Raw genomic sequence first — 26,552 nt, 5'->3', positions numbered from 1 at the left:
CTCAGAGATTGCATGCCTCTAAGGTGCAACTGGACTTGAATATAACTGTGACAGACAGATGGCTGTCCTGCTCTTCTTTGAGTCATGTACCAGTCCTCTGTTACTGACTTTTGAATGTGCACAGCCAGTCAAGAGGAAGAGAATGTTACAATGCTGAAGTGGACCGGGGGGGGGGGGGATTGAGAGTCAACTGAAGACTCCACCTGTTATTCTAGAGAGAAACAGTCAGACCACTCCATGATTATATCATTGGCATTAGTGAGGAAAGTGGTTTTAATCAAGAAACAAGTATCAGTCCAGGGGCACCTTTAATTATTTATTTATGTATTTATTTATTAGATTTTTATACCGCTCTCCCATATGGCTGAGGGCAGTTTACATACAATGTTGTGGGGTATTACATGGAATTATCTAAACATAGAACGTAGACAAAATAACAAAATAATAATCCAACAGTGGTTTAAATTAACATAATATTAATTAATTAAGTCAGCAATAATATAACACAAACAACAACTTAGATAAAACCCCCAGAGAGATCATACTGGTGTAGGCCATGGAGGAGGTATCTGAGGGGGGACCTGTAGGTTATTGGGTTGGTCAGTCATAGGGCAACGCCTAGGTGGAGGAGCACCCTTTTGCAGGCCCTGTGGAATTGTGGGAGTTCAGGCAGGGCCCTGATCTCTTCAGGGAGCTCTATCCACCAGGTGTGGGGGGGGGAGGACAAGAAAAGCTCTGGCCCTTGTTGAGGACTGACATAGTTCTTTGGAGCCAGGGATCACCAGCCAGTTGGTGGTGATGGAGCGTAGGGCTCTGGGTATAGGCAGAGAGATGGACTCTCAGGTACACTAGGCCCAGACTGTGTATGTCCTTGAAGGTAAGAACCAAAACCTTAAGCTTGATACAGAGTTCGATTGGGAGCCAGGTGAGTTGTTGAAGTATAGGCCGGAAGTGAGATCTCCAAGGTGCATTGGTGAGAATTCTGGCCACAGCGTTCTGAACCAATTGTAGTTTCTGGATCCAGGATAAAGGTAGGCCTGCATAGAACAAGTTGCAGAAGTCCAATCTAGAGGTGACCATTACATAGAATCATAGAATCATAGAGTTGGAAGAGGCCATACAGGCCATCTAGTCCAACCCCCTGCTGGATAACTGTGGCTAGGTGTTCTGGTGCCAAGTAGGGTGCTAGTAGCTTGGCTTGGCATAGATGGTAGGAGGCCTGCCGCGCTACTCTTATGATTTGTGTCTTCATGGAGAGGGAGACATTGTTGAGGATCACACCCAGGTTTCTAGGGGAGTGGGCTACTGCTAGATGCACTCCATCCAGGTTGGGTAAGCATGCTTCCTCACTTGGTCCCTTCCTACTCAGCCACAGGACCTCAGTCTTTGAAGGGTTGAGCTTCAGAGGACTCTGTTTGAGCCACTTTGTCACAGCTTCCAAGCATCTGGCTAATTTTTCTGGGGGGGGGGGCGGAATTGGAGCAGTTATCCAGGAGGAAGAGCTTGGTGTCATCTGTATATTGATAGCAACCCAGTCCAAGCTTCTGCACCAGCTGAGCAAGAGGGTGCATGAAGATGTTAAATAAGATAGGAGAGAGAGGACTGCTCCTTTTGGGACTCCACATGTGAGCTGATAACAGTTGGATAGTCTCTTTCCTATTTCGACCCTCTGTCCACGACCCCAGAGGAATTCAAGGTATAAACTTATATGTGAATGCACACTTTTTCAGATACCAGCATGACTGCTTCAGACCCAAATGACTGCCCACCTAAATTTGGTCTTAGTCAAGAGCAAGTCTATCTTCTGAAGAAAATAGGTTGACTATATGGGATTGCTATGATTGTGGGGTCTGGCTATCTTGAAGGACTCCTAAAGTTGGAACTGATATGTGGGGTTTGATTGAAACAGTTCTCAGTCACAGTTGAAACTGCTTTTAAGCTCTGAAGGGAGATGGGTTAATTTGTGAGCTGAATGCAGATTGTTTCAGCTCAAGCAGAACCTACACCTAGCTGAACACAGATCAAGTTCTTAACCTATCCCTCTCCAGAAAATTTCAGCATTTGGGGAAACCTGAGACACAGCAGAGTTAAAGATCAGATGCTTCAGACTTTTACCTTTGCTGTTTCTCAGCCTTTCCAGAACAACATTTTGGTGGGGAGGGATCAGAAATGTGTTCAGAAGTCTGGGTCAGTGATGCTCTGTATTCTTGGTGCTTGGGGAGCAACAAATGGGGGGCTTCTTGGTTTCTGGCCCATTGGTTTTTGGCCACTATGTGACACAGAGTGTTGGACTAAATGGACCATGGCTCCTCTTATGTTCCTAAGTGAACTCCTGACCCTGATCATTAGCAGGCTGGTAGGCAGAAATGTTTCTATGGTTTAATTAGAGGCTGATCTTGCAATCAGTTATGAGTCATCTTTTGATTCCCCTTCAACTTCTCTGGGATCTCCCAATCCCCTGCTGCAACCAGTTTCTTGCTGCCAAATGGCACAAACAGCTAGTTATTTAAATTTTAAATTTGTGAATAAAAACATTGGCTTCATATGTAAAGGTAAAGGTATCCCCTGTACAAGCACCGAGTCATGTCTGACCCTTGGGGTGACGCCCTCCAGCATTTTCATGGCAGACTCAATACAGGGTTGAGTCATTACTGTTTTACCCCCCAGCAAGCTGTATATTCTTTTTACCGACCTTGGGAAGATGGAAGGCTGAGTCAACCTTGAGCCGGCTGCTGGGATCGAACTCCCAACCTCATGGACAGACAGCTTCAGACAGCATTCTGGCTGCTTACATTACATTGCACCCTTATAGAGACTTTCAAAAACCTTATGACTACAATCAAAACTGTTACCACCAACATTTTTTTGCATTGCTTTAATCCAGATAGACTCCAATTTTCCTGTGCCTTTGTCATTTTAGTAAGCCTTTTATACAAGGTATACATTTCCTGTATTTTAGGTATCTTGGATTGGCGCAAGCAGGTTGTGCATGCTCAAACAACCTGTCGATTAATCCATTTCCAGATTGGAAGTGGCAAACAGGGTTTTGAGCCCAACTAACAGGTGCTAGAACGTCTCTGGTATTAGTGAGAGTCTATAAGGGCAGAATTACAATAAGCACTTTTGGAAAGCAATGAGAGTTTTTCATTAACTGCTGGAAAAATTTATTGGGTTTTAACAGAGCTTTGTCAGTCTCCTTGTGATTTCTTAAATGACTTGACCTTAGAAGAATCTTAACTCTTTGTGTTATATATAGCGGTAGAGTCTTTAAGTCTAAATTGCTATATTGATTTGACAATGTTTGCATTTGTGCGTATACTTCCAACAAAAGAGGAGAGACAGCATGCCAATTGAATTGTTTTTTAAAGCTCAAAGAATGTAGCCACCTTAAAACCAAAGGGTAATCTGAGGTAAGAAGCTATCTTTAATTTGTATCAATGAGGAAAACTGACTTTTCTGGAGTTTTTCCTTGCATTTTTAGGCATTCCAAATAAGAGGAATGAGGACACTATGTGGTAAAAAGGAACAATTCTGTCCGTGAACACTCCTCCAAATTGATCAATTTCTTAAAATTAAATTCACAAGGCTAAACTTGGGTGGAATCTGCACGGAGCTTTTATTCCAGTCCCAGGTCAATTCAGTCCCTGCCATCTCCACTGAATGCAATTTCCATTTTGATTTTGTCCGATTTAAATTTTCCCTCTGCAACAAGCACAATTGATCTGGAGTGATCCTACCTTTATCCTACAATATTTAGGAGTGGAAATAACCCTAAATATTTCCAGAATCGGATTGAGAAAGCATGAGAAACCATGTGGATTTCCAGCTGCTTCACATTTGTTGCTGAAGCTCCGTGGTAGAGAAGCCCTGATTGGCCAGGGCTGTAAGCTTTTTAAAAAGGGGAAGCCCTAATTTTCTCTCAACTTAAGCTCTACAAGCCCTAACATCTTTGGGTAAAGATTTGTCTCATGTTTTATTTTCTCCCTTCTCTGCTCCCCCCTCCACTTCAAGAAAAGAAAGAAAGAGGTTCCTGCTGTGCTTGACTCCCCCCTCCCCTTCTGAGCCTCCCTAAGCACATGCAGAACACTTTTCTGTTTCAGTGGGGGCGGGGAGGAAGACAGAGTTCAAACAGATTTGGATTCAGCAGGATCCACAACAGAATAAACAAAGTAAGTGCAGATTCAGCCCTAGACAAATGCATGAAGTCCTTCTACACAAGTATATGTGTGGTTCAGAACTCTAGTATCCCAGAGTGAAGGCCTGATGACACACTGATGTACTTGACATCTTTTTATTATACTGCTCACCAGTCTCAGTTATGTAACCTTTTACAATAATTGTTGGTGGTGACTTATCAGTGTGCATGTAAATAATTGGTTAAGCTGGATGTCTGTAACATCTTGTCATGTGACTGGGAGAATTTGGTCACCTCCTTGTTTATTCTGACTGGGAGTAGATGTATAGGTTTTTAGAAGTGACATCTGTATTCTGTCAAGAAATAAAAAGAAGCAGTTTCAATAGATGGCCAATTTATTGAGTAGGTACATAAAACCTGTGGTCAGTTTAGTTCTTGGCATACCCATTCATCCAAACCCAACTTGTGCAGGCTGAAGGTCTTGATTTTCTGGTGAGAAGTGGGTGGACACCAGTTTCTCCGCCATGTTCATAGCATATCAGTGGTGCTTCATGCAGATACATGAACGAACCGAGGAGAAACCATTGTTCCTGCACTCTTTTTAAGGGAGGAGAATCCATGTCTCTGAACATATGATATGCATAGAACTCTGACAATATATGTTGATATCCACATTTATGTCTGCACATGCCTACAGGCATCTATTAGTCCCCACTGAGAGTACTGAAGGGGATGTATGTTCCCCTTCCACCACAGAAACAGGAAATTTGTCTCAACTGTATGTTTGAGCCTTACCCCAGATTTTAATCTGTGGTAAAAATAGTGAAGGGAAATAATTGGTATTTTTGAGAACCTGATGGATGTCTCTCTCCGACAAGGTGTTTTGAAGCCAGTCGAATTGTACTCTCATTGAACTTCTGCTGTCACTTGAAAATGTCTGTTGCCTACCATTCCTCTCATACTGCTCTACAATCTACGACAAGTCTACAGGGAATGCCTGCCTTAAAACACATTAACGTACTCCAGAAGAACAAAGATAGCCAATGAATAAATCATAAAAACGTTGGTTAATAGTCAGATATTATCAGATCATGCCTCTGATGTGAACAGCTCTTCTGCAAGGCTGTCTGTTGCCATAGCTCCTCTTCTATTACCAATGTAAATGTCTAGAACAGACATTAAGGACTGAGGTACTGCTGAAAGAGTAGAAAACTTACTTTTGGGGTTTTGCATGAACTAGAATTTTACTAATATAATTTTGTTTGCACTGCTGGTTTCCAGACAGAGATCATGAAACTTGGATGATCCAAACAGTGAGATATCTCAATAATTTTTATTCTTTCTGGGCTACATTTTTGAAAACTGAATATTTTGTATTTTTAAAGGACAATTAGAGGATGTTTTCTAGAAATTCTGCTGCACATTGAGGTGAATTTTGCTGCACACTGAGGTGAAGAAAAAGAATGGGTTTTTATACCCCATTTTTACTACCCAAAGGAGTCCCCAAATGGCTTACAGTTGCCTGCCTTTCCACAACAGAGATATAGATGGGTCTGACAGAGCTCTGATGGAACTGCTCAGTGAAATCAGCTGTGACTGGCCTATGCCTGCCCCAAGGTCACCCAGTTTGTTGCAGGAAATCAAGCCCAGCTCTCCAGGTTTGGGGCTACCACTACACCAAGCTGGCTTTGACTGAAACCCATTCAAAGTTGTGGGCACAAAAGATCTGAGGACCTGTATATACGATCTTGGGCCATGCTGTTGGCTGGACATGGGAGCAGGGAAGTTACTGGGGTGGGAGTACTCTTGGATTTTACACCGCCATCATGTTGCTGTTAATTATTTTAGTTTGAATTGTTTAATTTAATGGAGGGGATGATGTTGATTTTATTGTTCTGGGGTTTTATTGGGGCTGTTGCCCGTTTTATTCTGTAGCCCGCCCCGAACCGACATTGTTGGGAGGGGTGGGATATAAATCCAATATAAATTAAAAAAAATAAATGTGCATATGCAGCAGTGTCTTCTCACATGAGGAGATGGCTGCAACACATGGCGATGTGGTTGAAGGGGACCCTAATAGAGGCTGGACACCCATGGGCTTCACTTTCCTGGTGGCTCAGCACGCTTGATGGAGAGGAGGAGCTTGACAGAGGCATGTTGCTCAGACCCGCACACGGGCCTGCCAGTGGGCTCTCCTCCCCAAGGGACTGTGGTCAGCTGGCTGCAGGCTGGGGAGGAGTGTTTTGTTGGATTCATCCCTTCACATTGGTTTGCCTATCCTCATTTGTATAACAAAATCTGTGGCCTCAATCATGCCAAACTGAATGCTATGTGGCTGTGCATCCTTTGTGTGCCAGTACTGTCCCACCCCTACCTAGCAAATCTAAAACAAGGTTAAGGTGTGGCTGGTTTCTTTCAAAACACATGCAGGTGGAGAGCAGGTTTAAATTTCTTGACAATAGTTAGGAATAGGGTAGGGTGTTTCGGCTGCTGAAGCACCCAACCCTAATTAGGAACATTTTCTTCTTCCTTTTCCTCTTTTTGATCACTGCTGAGAAGGCTAAATGTATCTTGCGCCCTCAGATTCCCTCCTGGTTTTAGGTCAGGCAATATAGTTTACACAAGTAAATAATAACTGAAGTATTCCCAACAAAACTCTTTATAACATGATCCAGGCATAATTTGTCCACTCCAGACAAAAGGCAATTTGTTTTCCATTATCGTGCCTAGGAATCAAGTTGGCAGGGGAAGTTAATTTGTCAATAATAGTTTGTATGTTCTGACAAAGTTGTCCTGTAATAACTTGCCACTTTTGGTGACAGCTTGCTTTGTATGCTCAGCACAGCAATAAGCAATGTTTCCAGAACGCACACACATTACAGAAGGGCTAAGCCTTCCACATTTTATGCCAACATTTGCACCTTGCTGAATAGTGGTATCAGGAAAGTAGATGCGTAACTTTTTTTTGCAAGCTTCATATTTTCATTTCATGCGAGGGATGGGGCCGGGGGATCCCCTGGTTTTACAGCTGATCACCAGGTGACAGAGATGAGTTCTTCCAGAGAAAATGGTGGCTTTGGCAGGTGTGCTCCATAGCATTATCCTCCACAGAGGTCCCTCCCCACCCCAAATCACACCCACTCCTGGCTCCATCCTCAACATTTCCAGGTACTTCCCCACTCAGAGCTGGCAACCCTGTTATTCGTGCACATGTTAGCAGAAGGGTTCTCGCTTCCCTTTTCAAAAGATTCTGTAGCTTCCTGTTGCTGCTCCCTACCTTGGTAAGTTTCGAAATAGGAGTTGTTTTCAGTGGCTCTTTTCAGATGAGTATCAGGTGCCTGTCCCATGCACCTCTAATCCTTCCAATATGCATGGTCTCCATGTGGTCTGAAGAGCAACACAGATTTTGCATTTATGCTTGGCTTCTATGCACAGTTTTTCAGGGTTCTGATTTGCAATTACCAAAGTTAGGGTTGCTAGATCTGGGTTGGGAAATACCTGAAGACTTTGGGGGTGGACCCGGGAGTGGGTGGGATTTGCGGTGGGGTGGATAATGTCATAGAGCAGCCATTTTCGCCAAAGGAACTGATCCCTTTAGTCTGGAGATACAATTCCAGGAGGACTGGCATCCCTAACCAAAGTTGAAAATCCACACCTTGCCCTTTTCAAACAGCATGGTGATCATATATATCAGGAAGGGCTCTGCTTATTGACAGGACTCCCAGGGAACATGGACTGCAATATGTGAAAAGGCCCACTGTAGTCGTGATGGCAGAAAGAAACTGAAACATGAAAAGGTTGGAAATTACTGTGAGGTAATACAGCACATATATTTCAGACTTCACTCTATTGTTACGCTTAGAGACTGTGATTCAGTTGTGGGTAAAGAATAGGGGTTAAACATTATGATAAAGGGTATAAGAGTTTCTGGAATGGATTTGAATAGATAACTAAGAAATTGTGGTGTTGTGTAGCCATAGCATAGTGTTGATTGTATTTGCTATTTGGGGGATGAATAGATGAGAGCTGGCCCGACCTACATCTGGCTGTCCATCTGTTTCAGGGCACTATTCAAAGTGTTGGCTATTATTCAGAAGGGCCCTATAAGGCCTGGGGAAGCCGAAGGACTGCTTCCTTCTGTATTGTGTAGCCCACCCATTTAGATCCTCTTCTCAAGCCCTGCTCTCTCTTCTCTCACCTGCAGAGGCAAGGTGGATGATGACCAGAGAGAGGGATTTTTCAATGGTGGCACCTTCATGATGTCCTCCTTACTTTTCTTTAGGTGACAGCCCAAAACATCTCTCTTTATCTAGGCTTTCACCTAAGGGGTTCTATTTTGTTCAGCTGTTCTATGAGCCTGAGGACTACCATTTTGCATTCTTATGCTCTGTTTGTTTTATGCACTTTCATGCCCTGCCCTGTTTATGTGGCAAGTCATCTCGACCAGGTCTCTAGTGGCAGCATACAAATATATTTAAAATAAACCAAGTGTTGAGTAATAAAACAATAAGAAATTAGATGATGTGCATTTATGGGTGAGCTGGCTTGGCATATTCATGTGTTGCCAGATGAACTGAGCATACTCTATTGGCAGCTGCTATGTGGAGGTCTACTACCCTGCAACTAAGGTTGTATATGCCAAGCCTGAATAAAACATGTGAAAGATCCCTCATAGTGGTAAGGTACAAGGGAACTAGTTCTAGAGTCCTGCTTTGCATTGCTTCCCATTCAGAACCCATAATCTTTTCCTAAGTCTGGTATCTAATGTGGGGTTATATGTATGAATCAGGCAGTAGACTTGTATGTGTAGCCATGATTGCTGGCTGGAGTTACACATGCTTTTGCTTTGTGAATATGGCTGCTAATTGGATCTAAGTAACAGAGTATATTAAAACTAGGAAGAGGATAAAGTATCAGTTATGAATGCAAATGTTTTCAATTTTGTCTTCACTTTGGCAGATGAACTAACAGACAGAATATGGGAATCATTCAAAAATCAGTTTCCAAGGACATAAAAACCTTAGGTGGTAAAACACGGTGAATGTTTTAAAACGCCTTTTTGAAATAGTTATGTGCAATAACCATATATCCATTGAAGTCGTATCCCATAACCATTTTTTTAACTTTCAGGTTTTTGTAGGCAGCAAGTAATTACAAAGCTCACCTTTATTATACAGTTGTAAAGGGCAAGAAGAAATCATTGCTTGCTGGATTTCTGTGGGAATTAATAGTGCCAAGTGACATAATTGGGTTTTGTTTGAATTAGAGATACAATGAGGGTTGCCATCTTGGACTTCAGAAACTCCAGGAGATTCGGTCAGTATCTAGGAAGGATGGAGCATAGGAAACCATAATCTCTTTCATCACTTTAATTCTGCAGTCATCTGTTTATGTACTTCATATAATTGCTGGTCCTTTAGGTCAGGGGTAGTCAACCTGTGGTCCTCCAGATGTTCATGGACTACAATTCCCATGAGCCCCTGCCAGCATTTGCTGGCAGGGGCTCATGGGAATTGTAGTCCATGAACATCTGGAGGACCACAGGTTGACTACCCCTGCTTTAGGTGGTTCCTGTTTGCCTTTGTTAAATTAATCGAGTGGGTTTCAAGTCTTTGGTAGCCCCCTTGAATTAAAACTGGAGACTTGCCACACCATCCCACCTGACAGAGTTTGCCTATCGTATTATTACTTACTTATTTATCATATGGTAGAGTTAAACATAGGAAGCATATAAAATATGTAGCCAAGTAGAAACAACCATCATGCAGACGGACCAGTCATTTCCCCTAAATACTAATATCTAAGTTTTCAATCCACTCAATTGCAGATGGAGAAAGTACAAAGAGCTCCCTCGCATCTCCCTGGAAAGCATGACACTCACATTCTTGTGACAGTTGGAAAATAGTTTGGTCCTAGAAGAACCTGGAGGGGAGGGAATTCCCAGGCTTTCTCGAGCACTGAAAAGGGATGTTTGAATGCCCCCCCATAAGTGCTAGCTCCTTCCTTTGCTGGTCCCTCCTTAAGCAACAAGCAAGGGGTGGGAGTAACAGAAAATAGTGAATGGCGTAATGAATTTGCACATACAACCCCCAATATTCCCCAGCTATGACTTTCTGCTGGGTTTGGAATCAAGAGGTGAAGAAATCTACACATTTGGCCAACCTCAGCAGGAAGTGCTGGAAATTTGGCATGTTGTTGGCACAATGGAATATGGAATTCCAAGAATGATAGTTGGGTGGGGGGGCACATGCTATCTTGAACAGGCTTTCTCTTGCTTTCCCCCCACCCACTTGATAAAGGAGAACTTGATAAAGGGATGATCAGGGAAGCGGACCAGGCTTTTTTAATGGATTGTTCTGAGAAATGTAAAAATCACATTGGCCTGTCATTCTGGTGCAGGCTCTCTTGCTGGCTCACTCTGTGGATGTCACTCTAAATCAGACACCTGTCCAGCAGACATGCACATCTGCTGTGTGCATCCTTGCCCATCCATTTCCAGGAATTAACCATCTGTTTTACATCAGGGATGGTACACGGGGAGACACTATTCGTAGCACAATGATATGGCTAGGTTTTTTTTTTTTACAATCCTCATCTTTTATGTTGTCATTAAAGGGGAAAAAAGCCTCTTGTCCCTTAATATGAGAAATGCAAATCATATTATGCATACACTCACTGGTTGTCACTTGGCAAATGATGCACTGTATTTCCAGATACCATATGTTGCAAATAGCACAAGCATGTTGTCCAAACAAGAGCAAGTCTCCCCAGCATAAGGAGTGCAGAGCTTCACTATAGAACATTAACCTCTTGTTTCCCAAATGTGAGCTCAGTTGGCATCCATAGCAGAGAGTATCTGAGAAAAATCTCATCCCAAATAAAATTCACACACACACACCCTCCAAAAATCAGCGCTCATTTGAAATCTCCGCAGGAATTTGCTTAACATAGCAATGCCTTATAGTTGTTCTGATCTCAGGGTCTTTTCCAGTGGCTCATCTGGAGCTGTGGGACAAAAGTATGTCTCTTGGAATTTCAGAGGGTCCATAAAAGCAAATGAGATGTTACAAGTTTTTTGTGAGTTGTTTCTGGTTGCGCCTACCCCCAACTTGTTTTCCCTGCAGTCACACAACAGCTGCAGGGAATGTCACGTTAAAGATCAGAGGGGGGGGGCTTTTCCAATAAGAACTGTGGATTTTTGGAATTTGAAATGCTCCCCAGCATGGATATTATTTAAATCCTTTTGGAGCAACATGTGCTTTTGGTATTTCACATGCTGTCGCAAAGTTATATATAAATAACTTCTAGCCAGAGGCTGCTTCAGCTTTGGAAAATGGCATTGGGGGGGGGGGGGAGCAAGAGCCCCTCTTCCCCCTGCACTGCAGTTCCAAAGGGAAAAAGGTTCACTCTGATCTTTAAATGCTACTTGCAGCTTCTCTGTGTCTTCAGGGAATATGAGCTGGGTCGGAGAAATGCAAACACAACTCACCAGAAATGTTAACTTCTAGGTTGGCTCTTATATGTCGTCCTTTAGAAGTGGCGTTCCCAATGGTTGTTCTGTGGAGGTCCTGGTTTTTAAAGTTTTCATGATGGGTGTTTTTAAGAATTATGTTTTGTACTGTTTTTATGGATAGTGCCTGCCTCGAGTCATAATATTTCTTTGAGGAGAAGAAATGGTACACACACTAAAATATAGTACAGGAATGGAACTTTTATGCAAATGTAAGAGAGCCTTCTCTTTTTGGGGTTGATATTTGATGAATACTTGTGGGGGGGAAACCTAATCTTGTGTTTGAATCAATATTGTAAAATGTTTATCTTCTTCTACCTTAAGGCCTCTTAAAATGACCAGTATCCCCCCCCCATACATAAAATCTTACCATGAATTTATTGAACATAAATAAAAACACCCATTTATAAAAAGGCAACTCAGGATGATCAAATAAAAAGAGAACTCATCACTTACCCCAAGGAAAACAGATGTATAACTTTGTGTCTTCTCTAGGCAAGGAAAGAGATTTCTTGAGTGGGGGTATTTAATCTCCTGTTAGGTCCATTATAATGTTATGTGAGGTCCAGTATATTAACCATTCTTCAATCAAATATGCATCATGATCAAACAGGAACTGATTTGACTCTGGTTGCAGATCAAAATGGAGGGAGAAACTCCAAACCATTGTGCGCTTGCCAGGTAGAGCTTCATAGTTTCAAGAAAATCTATATTAATTTCAAAATAAGATAATCTAATTAATACAAATGTAGACATTAGTTTTGGCCCTTAAATGATCCTTCTATTATTCATTGTATTGATCCAATATATGTAACTGTATAAACAATTCCAGAGTTTTAGAAATCTGATTTAAAGAATGGTGGTTGGTGGCTGTGATCTGCTATCTTGTTATGCCTTAAAGGTGGCCTGCAGATGTGCAGGGCATCTGAGTTAAATACCCCAGATGCAAAGTCCCCTTTGACTAAGAGGATGGTGGAAAGCCAACAGCAAAAGGCTTCAGTTGGACTGATTTCTGATGTGTACAAAATGAGAGCATTATTCATGGGTAATTTGATGAATGATCTTTATTGAGTTTTGATGGTGGAATGAAGTTTCATAAGGCACGGGTATAGACTTGGAAATGAGATTGTCTCCATCTGATTAAATCCAGTCTGATTTATATGGGGGCCCAATCCTGAAATTGCAGCATACCCTTAACATAGGAAGCAATTTGATTGATTGTCTCTTTAATTTATTTCAAAAAAGTTTACTGATTTATTCACTTGGGGCATATATGCAATCCTTTGAAATGCCTTTGGTTTCCTCTCTGTTGAGAGAGCACACAGAGCCGTTTTTCATGCTGATGGCTTCCCATACCTTAGGTTATGTTGAAGGCCATAATGAAATAATCAAGTGAAAATTAGGAAATGATTCCCTAAGTAGTCCACAAGCTATATAACAATAGCTTCACTTCTACTTAAAAAAAAATCTTAATCTAGTTTGCAAATTCTCTAACCTGGGTAGAATATTTGTTTACCGATGCCATAACAGATGATGTGATTATGATGTGATTACATCCAGCACAGTGTTTGAGGTTGTAGTTTCAACCAGGGGTGCAGTTAGGACTTAATACTATACATTTTTATTCTTGTTCTGCAACACTACTATACAGTGCAATCTTAAACAGAGGTGTGCTGTTCTATGTCTGTTAGAAGACTCTAATTTTGCTTGAGATTCCACTCTTATTCAGGCAGAAGATGTCATTTTCCCTTTGATTTTCTTTATTTATATGCTAGTTTCCTGCTTTTGCTCTGGCCCAGCCTACCCCAATCTGGTCAGATCTCTAAACCTAAGCAGAATTGACCTTGTTTAGTATTTAGATGGGAGACCATCAAGGAAGTCCAGGGTTGCAGTTGAGATGCAGATGATGTCAAACAACCTCTTTTGGCCCCTTGCTTTGCAAACTCTAAGGGGTAGCCACCTCGGGACTTGATGAAACCTTCTACCACCACCACCCTGATATTCTCTGCTCTCTTTTATTCTCACAGTAGCAACCTTGTGAAGTAGGTTATGCTGAAAGTGACTCACCCAAGGTCACCAGTTAGATTCCATGGCAGAGTGGGGATTTGAGTTTGTGGGCATTTCCGAACATCAGTTAAAAAAGCGTTATGCCAGGTGAATGGCAAAGCACTAAAACTTTTTGTGCTTCTGAGCCCCCCCTCACCATTTCTGCTGTCTCACCTTTGTCTGTGCCTTTCTGCGTGAATCACCCTCCACAATTGCTGCTGGAAATGGCGGAAGAGAGCAACGTGACTTATATGCATTGTGCTTCCACCTGCCAATCAATGCAGGCAACCAATCCCCTTTCTCCATATTTTAAAGGTCCCACAATGCCCGCTATTTTCTTTTAATGCATACTTCTCTGTTGAAATGCCTATGCATAGAATCATAGACGCATAGTGCTTTTTGAATGCCACCCCTTATGGGACCACAAGTCCTCTGAGACATTTAAAACTTAATATCGCTCCCATTTCCAGACTATCTCCCAGAAGCCAGGCTATCCACCCTTCCTCCCCACAGAGTTGTTGTGAAGTCATAAGTTTGAGCAGATAGGAGCCAGGTATATCATCTTTGCCTTGGAAGAATGGTTGAGTAAAAATGTATAGGTAGGTAGAAGTATATGTCTTGGTATATCATCCCTTGATGACTAGCAGTGAAATGTCTGAAAGGGCTCCACTGAAGATGTGACATCATGTCATTAAGGTGTGTCTGCTATGCTGTATCTCTGTGATGGCTTTCTCAAAAATGAAAGCGCTTGGGATGGCAGTCACCACATGACCTGTACAGCAGCTGGAGACAGCCTTTCAAAAGAAATCTCATCTGTTGACATGCAAGTGATCTACAAATAATGTTGAAAAACATCTAATTAATCATTGAAAATTTGGTAGCAACCCCCACCCCAAAAAGTACAGTTTGGTTGTAGTGGTTAGGAGTGCGGACTTCTAATCTGGCATGCCGGGTTCGATTCTGCACTTCCCCACATGCAGCCAGTTGGGTGACCTTGGGTTCGCCACGGCACTGATAAAATTGTTCTGACCGGGCAGTGATATCAGCGCTCTCTCAGCCTCACCCACCCCACAGGGTGTCTGTTGTGGGGAGAGGAATGGGAAGGCGACTGTAAGCCGCTTTGAGCCTCCTTCGGGTAGGGAAAAGCGGCAAATAAGAACCAACTCTTCTTCTTCTTCACATGAAATTAAGTCTGATAAGTTCCATTGGCACAAGGGAGAATCCTAATCTCAACACTGTGTTTCAAGGTGAGCCATCAGCGATCAGACATTTGATCGCATCCCAAGTGATGAGTCAGGCAGCATAGATATTTAATCTGAGGACTCTGTACTTTTTTATTTTTGTGAAAAACGTTTTCAGAAGCCAGGATATTTTTATTAGGCCACCCAAGCCAATTAGTCTGTACAAAATGTCATCTGTACGAAATGTAGAGAAGTGAATCGAAATCATTTGTTAGTTAGCAAATGTGTGTGCTGCAGGAACACTCGTACTAGAAGTAAAGCGCATTTGTAAAAATGGGCAGATAACGGATAGGGTCACGTGATGCAGCCGTTCCCTCCGGTCGCAGCCAGTGCCGCGCCATGGGGGGGCGGCATGGGCAGGGGCGTGACAGTGGGCGCAACCATGCATACGTGGAACTCCATGCTTGCATGGTTGTGGCCGCTGTTGAAACACATCTAGAAACACATCTTCTAGCGTGCTTGGTGAAATGGAAGTTCTCACGGAAATAATGTCCATGAATCCCCTCCACCCCTGAGCATGCTAGAAGATGGTTGGATAAGGTTGCCATGGAGGCAGCCAGCACTGGTAGTGGCAACTGAGGAGGCTGGCCCAGCTACAGGGAATTGACCACAGAGTCCCAGGCAGAAGTGGAGGCAGTGCGACCAAGTCTTGCCAATGCCGCCTGCGAGTCCCAGCCTGTAGGGGAGGTGGTGCAGCATGGCCAAGACCTACCAATGCAATCTATGAGTCCTGGGGAATGGCAGAGGCATCCTGTCCTATTTCCAGCTCCGCCAATGCTGCCTATAAGTCCCGGGGAGCAGCAGAGATGGCACAGGCCTATCAAGCCCTTTCAACGCCATCTGCTGAGTCCTGGGAAGTGGCAGAGGTGGCAAGGGATATCCAAAGATAAAGAGAGGGAAAGGAGAGGAGGGAAGCTGTGTGAGTCTGAGTGTTTGTGTGTGTGTGTGTGTGTCTGAGAGAGGGGGGAGGGACCAGGAGGATGTTGGGGAAGCGAGAGATAAGGGGGAGAGTCAAAGGAGGAGTGGGAAGGAAGGAATCTCTTTCTCCATGCGTGTGCAGATTCATGCCAGCTCAGTTCATTGCCGCGCCAGCCCCCTCCCTCCCTTATGTGGATGTGTTCCACATAAGGAGTGAGAATCTTTGTCAGGAGATGTGTTCCTTTGTATTTTTGTTTTCCCATATCACCTGTGAATCTGATTTGGAGAGGAGTAAGCACATCTAATTACTGGTATCGGGGTCTATTACTCAAGACTACCATTCCTTTTTCTAGTTACTTTCTCATAAAACAAGCTGGCACAAGCTGGCTCCTATTTCTGCTGTTCAGGTTACTTCTGCCATCTGTGTCCCCCAACTGGAAAATGAATGGCATGAAAGGACTAGAACTGCAGAGCAGCCATGAGAAATTAGGCTGCCAATGGTAGTAACTAGTAATTAGACTCCAGCATGTTTTGAATTAGAGATCGGCCCATTGATTTAGATGCTCAGTACCGCAAAGCCAGTTATTCACTGACCTGAAAGAAAAAGAGGCGCTTTACCTCCAGCATCAGTAATTATTTATGGGGAAATCGGGTCAGATACTCTATCTGTTCTGTGGGTGTCAAGTGCGTTTCTCAAGCGGAATGATTGTGGAAACTTTTCTAGTTTTCCTGAAGGGCCACATTACCGTATATTGTCTCCTGTAGAGCAAAGTCCCATAATGTTTCTAAGTGTTGCACAGAGTGTCAGGGTAAAAATAGGGGAAGTTATCTATTTGTAAAATGCCTATTGTTGTGCACGTTCCTTTTATCTGCAGATGTTGAGGACTGAACCTTGGATCCTCGGGGTGACAAGGAAAATTCTCTACCACTGAGCTGCAGCCCCTCCCTAGTGAAGGGTCTGAGCCGACGTCTTACAAGAAGATGCACAAGCTCTTCTTAAGATGGCACCTTGCATGTTTCCTCACTGGGATATGAGGCACCACTTTCAGTCTACCATAATTTCATCATTTACTTCATTTAGTCCCTACTTGGCTCTCTGTTGGGGCCCCAAAGTGGCTTTCAGTGCTCTCCTCTTCTCCATTTTATCCTCACAGCACCCAAAGCTGAGAGTGAGTCTCTGGCCGATGGTCATGCAACAAGCTTCCACAGCAGTGTTGGGGTTCACACCTGGTCTCTTTCTACATTTGAAACATACCTTGTTTTAGCCTTGCTTTGGATTTCCGTTGGATGCTGTGAGTCGACATTAGGTTTTCTGCATTTGGATTTTCCTCCCCTTGTTTCCCCAGCTGAAATTCCCCATGGGTTTTCTGCATCTGATTTGGAAGGAGGCAGCCTCCCATGATGCTTTGCTCCCTTCCCCTTTTCCAAAATGTTTTCTTTTAAAAATGGTGCCTGCTTGCAACTTTCTTTTCATGGTGACACCATTCTGGGCCCTCAATTACCTCCCCCCCCCCCAAGTAAACTGGATGTATTTTTTAAAGGAATTTATTGTGTTACAACACTGCTACAGCATAACAACCAAGTCTGCCATATTTGGAACTTGGTTTCCCAGATTATAGTCTAGCACTATAAGCATGATACCAAGATGGTTTGTTATGACAATAAATAGCGGCCGCGGATTACCGCGGCCGCCGTTGACGCGGCGGGGGCGCCCGGCAGTGACGCGGCTCCCCTGGGCGTCATCAGGCCGCGCGGCCGTGCGGCCTGAGAAGGGCGGGGCGCTCGGCTTTAAAAGGCCGAGCGCGCAGGCGCCAACCCTCTTTGGCGCCAGCCGCGGCCGGAGACAGACTTGTCCCGGCGCGGCAGTAGAGTAGGCCGGGGAAGGAGAAGGGAGGCACGCGGCGCTTCGGGCGTTGGCCCCCCCGGCGGCGGGTTCTTTGGCGGGAGGAGCGGCGCAAAGATGCCTCGCCGGCAACGGCCGGCGGCGCACAGGTCCTCGGGGGACGGGGAGATGGGAGCACCTGGAGGGGGAGACAGGCCCGGGAGCGCGGTAGAGGCGCAGCCTCCCACTCCGGCCGTGCGACGGGGCGGGCGCAGGTCCGGGCGGGGCACAGCCTGCTCGGGCCGTGCAAGCAGCCCGCGGGATTCCGGGTCCCCTCGGGGCGAGGAGGCCGCGGCGGCCGGCTCCGCTTCCAGCCGGGCAACAAAAGCGGGCGGCGGCAGCTCGCGTGGCGGGACGGACCACTCCCCCCGGGCCACCAGGTCCGGCCGGCAGGCCTCAGGCCAGGATAGGCCCCCGCCGCTGGAGACAGGGGGAGGAGTGGGGGGCGAGCGCGAAGGGGCCCCAGGGGGGGCCTCTTCTCCTCACACGGGGTCCCAGGGCCGCTCCACGAGGGGCACCCAGAGGGCCAGCGCCCGGCAGGCCAGCCGGGCGTGGGCCTCTGAAATTCCGGGGGCTAGGCGGCGGGAGCCGAGGCACGGGCTGGCCACCCCGGAACGGAGGCGTCACAGAGGTGACACGGGGTCCCCCCGCAGGGGTGAACCTCGCTCCGGAGGAGGAGGGCCTGCTTCTTCCTCCTCTTCCTCGAGGCATGGAGGGGGTCATCTTCGGTCGCCCCCGCGGGCGGGGGTGACAGGGGGGGCTTCTCAGGGACCAGTCAGTCCTCCGGGTCCCGCGGAAGCAGGCGGCGGGGCCGGGGGGGATCGGACAGTGCGGGGAAGACCCAGGCCTCGTTCCCCCTCACCATTGCGTAGGCCGGACCGGCTCCGCAGGAGACGCTCATCGCCTTCCAGCAGGTCCCGTTCGGGGGGCAAAGGGAGGCGGATTTTTCCCAGGGGACGGCGGTCACCCACTTCCCCCGTGTCCCGCCCTACTTCCACGAGGCGTCATCGGTCGCCATCTGCAGGCCGGTGTGCTTCTGGTAAGTCGGCGGAGTATTGGGCTGGGTACGCCGAGGCTTTGGCCTCCGTTGCGGACCGGCGGCCCGGTCGCCGGACCCCTCGGCGTTCTCACAGTTCTTCCAGGAGTCCTGGCAGGAGCTCTGACAGCGCCAGACGGGAAGGCAACGCGGGCCACAGCGGAAAACGGCGCTGAAAGACGCAGCGGGCGGCGCACAAGCGGCGGCGGTCATCGCGGCACAGTCCGTCTACTGGTGAGTCGTCTTCTAGGGAAGGCGGGGACAGCGCCACCCATGACGGGTGGTTTTGGATTGAGTCCGCCTTCGTTCCTGGAATCCCTTCGTGGATGAAGAGCCGGAGGAGAACCACGAAACGCTTGCTGGACGAAGCAGGCGTTAGCGAGAGCCGGAGGGAGCCCCCAGGCTGGTTCAAGGACGGGGAGGCTCCGCCGGGGGTCCATCTCCCTGCAAAATTGCGGGAGAGGGCCCTTGACGGATACTTCGTGGACATGTTCGAGTTGGACAGGGGCAGGAACAAAGGGGCAGACACAGGCAGCCGTAGGGACAAAGACAAAGCCGAGTCCCAGCCCTGCGAGCGCACCATGTTGAACTGGTTGAAGGGTTTTACGGAATATCACGGCCTCATATGTGGGGCTTATCCGGAGAGGGGCTGGCACCTTTGCCGTTACCTCTACACGGTGCTGCAAGCATGGGAGAGGGGGGGCGAAGAGGCGGCGTTCGCATATGATAGGGAGTTCCGCGAGCTCGCTTCTCACAACGCCTCCACCCGTTGGGACTTAAAACTTCATGACGCGTGGATTGTGCAAGTTGGGTCCCCCACGCGGCAGAGGAAAGAGAGGCCGAGGTCAGGTACCGCGCCCCCTCCCAAGAAAATCAGCGGCTTAGTATGCTGGGATTTTAACAGAGGGGGCTGTAAGCGTCGGCGGTGCAGGTTCGAGCACCGCTGTGAGTCATGTGGAGGGAGTCATTCAATGGCTTCCTGTAGCCAGCCTCAGACTTCGGGTCAGCCCTTTCGCGGCACCCGATCCTCCGGGAAGAAGGACGGGGGATCGGGAGCCGGTGCACCTTCCGCAGCTCAGAAGTCTGCCTGATCCGGGGGCCCAACTCCGGAAGTTAGCCCCCACGCCAGTCAACCTGGGCATATTAGTGGAATGGCTCCGGGATTACCCTGACAAGGCGTCTGCCGTCTACCTGGCGAAGGGGTTCACCGAGGGTTTCAGGATCCCTTACGAGGGTCAACGCGAGCCGTCCGTGAGCGGCAACCTGCGATCCGCCTATGAGCTTCCGGAGGTTGTGACAGCCAAGCTCGCCAAAGAGCGGGAGGCGGGGCGAATAGCGGGCCCCTTCGATGCACCGCCTCTACCGAATCTGAGGATTTCTCCCCTCGGCGTGGTACCGAAGAAGACTCCGGGGGAGTATCGGATTATTCACCACCTATCTTACCCGCACGGAGGGTCCGTGAATGACCAAATTCCCCCGGAGCTCTGTGCCGTGCGGTACACTTCATTTGATGCTGCGGTGGCCATGGTTCGCAGTTGTGGCCGCGGGGCATTACTCGCCAAATGTGACATTCAATCGGCGTTTCGCCTCCTGCCCATCCACCCTGATGACTACTGCCTGCTGGGGTTCCGTTTCCGGGACCAATGGTACGTGGATAAGGCCATGCCGATGGGCTGCTCCATCGCCTGCGCCGCTTTTGAGGCCTTCAGTTCCTTCTTGGAGTGGGTAGTGAGGGTCAGGGGCTGTTTCGATGCCATATCGCACTATTTGGATGACTTTTTGATGGCCGGGGCGGGGGGCACGTCGGAGTGCGAGTCCCGGTTGCGCCGGTTTCAGAGCCTGATGGGGGAGCTCGGTGTCCCTTTGGCTCGGGAAAAGACCGAAGGCCCGGCCACCCGGATAACCTTCCTGGGTATCGAATTGGACTCTGTGGCTGGCACCTCCAGGCTCCCAGAGGACAAAATATCCTCCCTTAAGGGGTTGCTGGACAAAATGTTGGGGCAGCAGAAAGCCACTTTGAGGGAGGTGCAGGTCCTGCTCGGACATCTGAATTTCGCCTGCAGGGTGGTGACCGCCGGCAGGGCGTTTTGTTTTCGACTATCCTTCATCACCAGGGGCTTATCCCGCCCCTTCCATCGCGTGCGGGTAACCAGGTCCATCAAGGAGGATCTCAGGGTGTGGACACGCTTCCTAGAGCGTTTCAATGGGGTGGCGATTTGGCAGACGCCTTTCGCCCCCAAGGACTCGCTACAGGTGCAATCCGATGCGGCCGGGGCTAGCGGTTTCAGTGTGTACTTCAATGGCCGCTGGTGTGCTGAACGCTGGCCAGCAGTGTGGTCCGCGGAGGTATTGCGTGACATGACCTTCCTAGAGTTCTTCCCCATCCTGGTAGCGGTGTTGTTATGGGGCGAGCATTTTGCCGACCGGCGGGTCGAGTTCTGGTGCGATAACTCGGCTGTCGTGTACGTCATCAACCGGCAGTCATCCAGGTCACCCAGAGTGATGCGGCTGGTCCGGCGCTTCGTCATGGCGTGCTTGGCGCGCAACTGCACTTTTAGGGCCCGCCATGTCCCAGGGGTCACTAACGAGCTTGCCGACGCTCTCTCCCGGTTTCAGGTCGAGAGGTTTCGTCGGCTCGTGCCGGGGGCGGCCAAGGTCCCAGAGATTTGCCTGCCCGAGGTTTGGAGTCTTGGAGTCGACTGATCCTAGATGGCGTGCTGGCATCCGTCGCACCTTCAACGCGTCGGGCCTACCGCCAAGCGGCGGTGGGTTTTTTGGACTTCGCAGGTCGTGCGGGACGTGCCTCCACGTGGCCGATGGATGAGGAAATGGCTCTGCGGTACCTTGCTCACTTGAAGGAGCGGGGCTTGTCTCATCGTACCCTGAGGGTTACGCTGTCCGCACTTTCGTTTTGCAGCAAGGCGGCTGGTACCTGGGATCCCGGCAAATCGTTCCTTGCGCGGCAGGCAGTGAAGGGTTGGGGGAGGCAGGCGCCGCCCAAGCCCGACGGCCGCCGCCCCATCACGCAACGGGTTTTGGCTCGCATATTGGATTGCCTCCCAAGGGCGTGCAGCTCTAGTTATGAAGCGCGCCTGTTTAAGGCGGCGTTCTGCACAGCCTTCCATGGGGCGTTCAGGGTGGGCGAGTTGGCGGCCCAATCCCGGACACCCGCTTCCTTCACGGGTCTGCGTGCCTCTGATGTGTGCTTGCATGAGGACGGCGTGCAGTGTTTCCTGCGCCGGTCAAAGGCTGATCAAAGGGGCGCTGGGCGACACATTTTCCTCCAGTCGGTGCCGGGGTCTTTGGATTGCCCGAGGACGGCCTTGGACGGGTATCTTGCAGCTCGTCCACATCTCCCAGGCCCTCTTTTTCTTCACCAAAACGGGACTTGCCTCTCGCGGTACCAATTTGTCGCCGTCCTGCGCAGGTGCCTCGCGGCCGGTGGATACCGGGCGTCCATGTATGGCTCCCATTCGTTCCGGATAGGCGCCGCCACGCAAGCATACCTGGCGGGCAAGAGCAGCCGGGATATTACAGCGGTTGGGGAGGTGGCGCTCGAGGGCGTATGAGGGATACATCCGCCCGGGACAGATTGACTAACGTCTGGCTTTTTCAGGTGTTTCATCGGCAGCATCCGTTGCCATTGTCGGGCACAGTATTCCATTCTGGGCAGGCCGCTATGCTGCATCGACCTGCTGGGGACGGGACCTCGGTTTGGAGGACATCTGCCGTATCGCCTGGTGGACGAGACGGGGGCTCAAGTGGGACTCCTTGCTGCCGCTCGTAGCAGATGAGGTTCACCGGGCTGGCCCCCCGGACGTCCTAGTCATCCATCTTGGCGAGAATGACTTACCGGCGATGACTGGCCGACGGCTCATTGCGCGTATTGCTGAGGACCTGTCAGTACTGCGTCAGCGCCTCCCGAAGTCCCTGCTGCTGTGGTCCGAGTTGCTGGACAGACTGGCGTGGCGGGCAGCAATTCGTCATGACCGAGTTAATTGGGCCAAGCAGAAGGTCAACAAAGCAGCTAAGAAGACGGTGCTTGCTTTGGGGGGAGGAGTAGTTCCTCACCCGGAAATATCCTATCGTGCCCCGTCCCTGTATCGTTCCGATGGGGTCCACCTGTCTGAACAGGGATGCGAGCTCTGGTTGACCGCAGTGCGGGAGGGGTTGCGCAGCATTTTCGTTCAGGGTTGGCGGGAACAGGTGTAGTTTCACCTGTCCTATGGCGGTTATGCTCGGTAGGGAGCCTGTTGGCAGGGAGGCCCGCCTGCGTGTGGATCTCCCTGAGGTGGGGGTCTCATTAAGGAGACCGGCTAGGACCCGGGCGCGGCCTACCCGGCTGGGAGGCCAGGGGCCCGGGGAGCCAAGCGGCGAACGGGTACCAATGGAGGCGGACGCCCTTTGGATCCCGGGTTGCCGATTCCCTGAGTTCCGCGGCGGAAGGCGTCCCATCCTCCCGGCTGGGAGCGAGGAGTGGAGCCTGGGGCCGCGGTCCGAGTTTGCAGCCGGACGGCTGACGGGGTCAGGCTCCCTTGCCAGCATAAGGCCAACCCTATGTTGGGGTTGTTTGTTTCAATAAACAGCTGCGGCCAAGTTATTTGCCAAACAAGGAGTCGTGTCATTGCTGGAACAGTCGCCACCTGCTAGTCAACTCTGCAGACCAGCTTTTCTCAACTTCTTTACCATTGAGAAACCCTTGAAATGTTCTTCAGGCTTCCAGAAACCTCAGACATGGTGTGATGGTGAAGAATATGGTTGGGAGGCATAACTGTGTACATGCCCACCTGGGGCCCATCCCCTCCAGGTCATTTAGTGAAGGTGAGTGGGTTGATATGACCATATATGATATATCACCTGATAATTGTTTAACATTTAAACAATTTTAAAAATATACAAATTAATTAACTCTCACCCATTTTGGAAACCCTTCCAGGAAACCCTGGTTGAGAAAGCCTTCTGTAGACCATTTAATAATATCATGCATCCATGGCACCTAGATAAAATTAAAATTAAAATTAAATAATAATTAGGTAGAATAAAGTTCTTTTGATCTGAATTTAAGTCACTACCTGTTTGATCCGAAAATCTTCTTGTTGATTTCATTCTTAGAGCCAGCATGCTGTAGTGGTTAAGGATGGCAGACTCTAATTTGAAGAACTGGGTTTAATTACCCACTCTTCTACATGAAACCTGCAGGTGACCTTGGGCTAGTCACAGTTCTCTCAGAGTTCTCTTAGCCCCACCTGCCTCACAAAGTGCCCATTGTGAGGAAAGAAAGGAAAGGCAATTGTAAACTGCTTTGAGACTCCTTTGGGTAGAGAAGAGCTGGGCATGGAAACCAGCTCTTTTTCTTCTCCGTAGAGTTTGTACCATTTTTTTCTGCCTATCAAATTGTTTAGTTGAACACATGTTTCCAGATTATTAATGTACAAGTCAACTGCCACTAAATGTTTCTTGTGTTGTTTTCAGAGGCTGCATATTTGAAAAAACTAGGCTGGATGTACAAAACAATTCTAAAAGAAGAGAACTGAACATTGACTTCAAAGAAAATTTTTAAAAAGCATTTGCTTCTTTATGTGTGTGGAAATGGCTTATGCAAAGTATCCTGCTCAGCCCACGCACATATAGATACTCTATTCCAGATAGCAGTTTTGTTCTCCACCTCAACAATAACCCAACCATGCTGGTGCTTAGAAGTATGTGTGAATGTATATCCACAGCACTGAGAGAGATGGTTGTGAGGGAGAGAGCAGGTGCCGTGAAAGAGGAGCATGATCTTGTCATTTACATTTTGATGGCATTGGCTTGCAGCGAGGGAGTCCCTGGCTGATAAAAGATGCACACACGTCTTGGCATGAATAGGGCCACAGCTTTATTTTAACATAACACCTTTTAGGGTGTTGGCATGACAGGAAGTTGGGAGCCGCTTTGTGCAGTCAGCTGACTGCTCTAACCCCCAGACAGTGGCTTGTATAACTCTATCTGGTTTCCAGCCGGGAACTCGGACCCTGTAATCTGCTGGAAGCCACTGCCATCCCTAACCAAGGCCACCTGGCCCTATGAATCCTGTGCCTCCCCCATCTGGGTTTGGCACCCGCTCACAGGCCTGCTGCCTCTTTAAAGAGGCCCTCAGTTGGGGAGTTCGCCATGCAAGGCCTTCTCCACACCAAATTGGCTCCACCCCCTGCCAACCCACAAGCTGTGACTGAAACATCCCACAATTATAACAACCTGAAGCACACTGTGACCCAAGCCAGCTAACAAACCAGGCATAAGCCTAAAGCAACTAGGGAGGGAGGGCGGAGATTGTGTCCACATCACTCTGGCAAGAGGGAGATCGCCACAAGGTGCTCTCCTACACCTGCGCCCATCTCCCTCTCAGCCAGCCAATCATGAGGCACCACACTGCTTACCTGGCTGCATGCACCTCGTGACTCCTCTCCCCCACTCTGTGTCTCCTTCAGCCAGTCCTTCCCATCATGTCAGTGGCAGTCCTGAGCCATGCCATACCACTAATTATTTTTGTTAAGAAAAATCTAGCATTTGTGAGCACTGAGCATAAAAATACATTATGGGTGGCTTTAATAACAGGAATGTTTGATACTGGAGTGTAACACCAAAACGAAGAGTAATGTGCTTGTGTTGACACATACAAGGCTTTCTTTTTTTAAACCAGCATATTTGTCTCAACTGCTTTTGACAAGTTTCTTTTTTAATGGACCAAAACTCAGCTGAATTTGAGGTCCAAATTCCCCTCCAGTTCTGCCCCTTGTGCTCTGTGAATGTTCGGGGACAGAAAGATCATTATACTGGCTAAGGAACACCTGCTGCAGACCTGGGGCCTGTAGGGACCTAATTTGGTCTCCCGTTTCCTGAGCAGAAACCTGCTTCATATTTTGTATGACTGACAGTGAAAAGAGAAACTTTTCTTGTTTAAACAAATAATACATTGGGGGATTCCGCTACATGCACTTGGTGGTGGAGGTAGCATTTCGGGATTTTATTGTATATTTTAAATCTGAGCTTGTGATCTGCCTTGAACCGAGTGGGAAAGTGGGATATAAGTATTTTAATAAATAATTTCCACATCTGTGTGTTTGGAGAAAAGGGTTGATAGTCATGTATGGCTAGAAGATGTAGGCTAAAAGAAATGTCAGTGTACCTAGTAAAAAACAAAGCTGTGTAAACTGGGGAGAAATTGTTTAGCTGATGGAATGTTATTGGCAAAGGAGTCTACTCAGTTGTGGCTGATGGGAACTCATCTTGCCCATCTTAAAACTGTTTTTGAGTTCAGGTTGAGGTACTGGCTATAATTTGGTAAGCCCTTCATGACTAGGAGCATCATTCCCCAGATGACCCCATATGTCATTTGCTGTTCTCTAGATACCATCTTGTGATCCCCCCCCCCCCGCCCTTAAGATTGCCTGGTTGGTATCAACAAGAACTTTTTCCTAGTGACTCTCAGGTTATCAATAATACCTTTGAGGAAGGGGAGAGTTGTCCTTAGAAGATTTTAGGAGGCATTTGTTAGGGGTTTTAATGAACTGTGAAATGGGGGGAGGTAAGGGGTTGTGCTGCACTATATATGGTTTTAATTTTGGAACTGTAAGACGCCCTGAGTCCCAAGTGAAATATCAGGTATTGATATTGTAATAAATAAATGTATTTATCACACTTAGTTGGGGCAGATTTTCCACCCCTATTTGTAGGGAAAGGTGGCATACCCGCTTCAAGTCTGCAGAGAATGGCAGGCTAAAATTTCAACAAATACATAAAATAAA

The 26,552-nt window shown here is 47.7% G+C and overlaps 1 long non-coding RNA gene across 1 annotated transcript in view; it reads left to right on the top strand.

The window, feature by feature from the left end:
• LOC143841853 (uncharacterized) overlaps positions 1-26,552 on the top strand; it is a 70,947-nt gene that overhangs the window by 11,889 nt on the left and 32,506 nt on the right. The window lies entirely within an intron of this gene.

This window comes from Paroedura picta, chromosome 7, assembly GCF_049243985.1.
Source record: "Paroedura picta isolate Pp20150507F chromosome 7, Ppicta_v3.0, whole genome shotgun sequence".
Lineage (NCBI taxonomy): Eukaryota > Metazoa > Chordata > Lepidosauria > Squamata > Gekkonidae > Paroedura > Paroedura picta.
The sequence above is the reverse complement of the archived record's forward strand: the minus strand, read 5'-3'. Positions and strand labels throughout refer to the sequence as shown.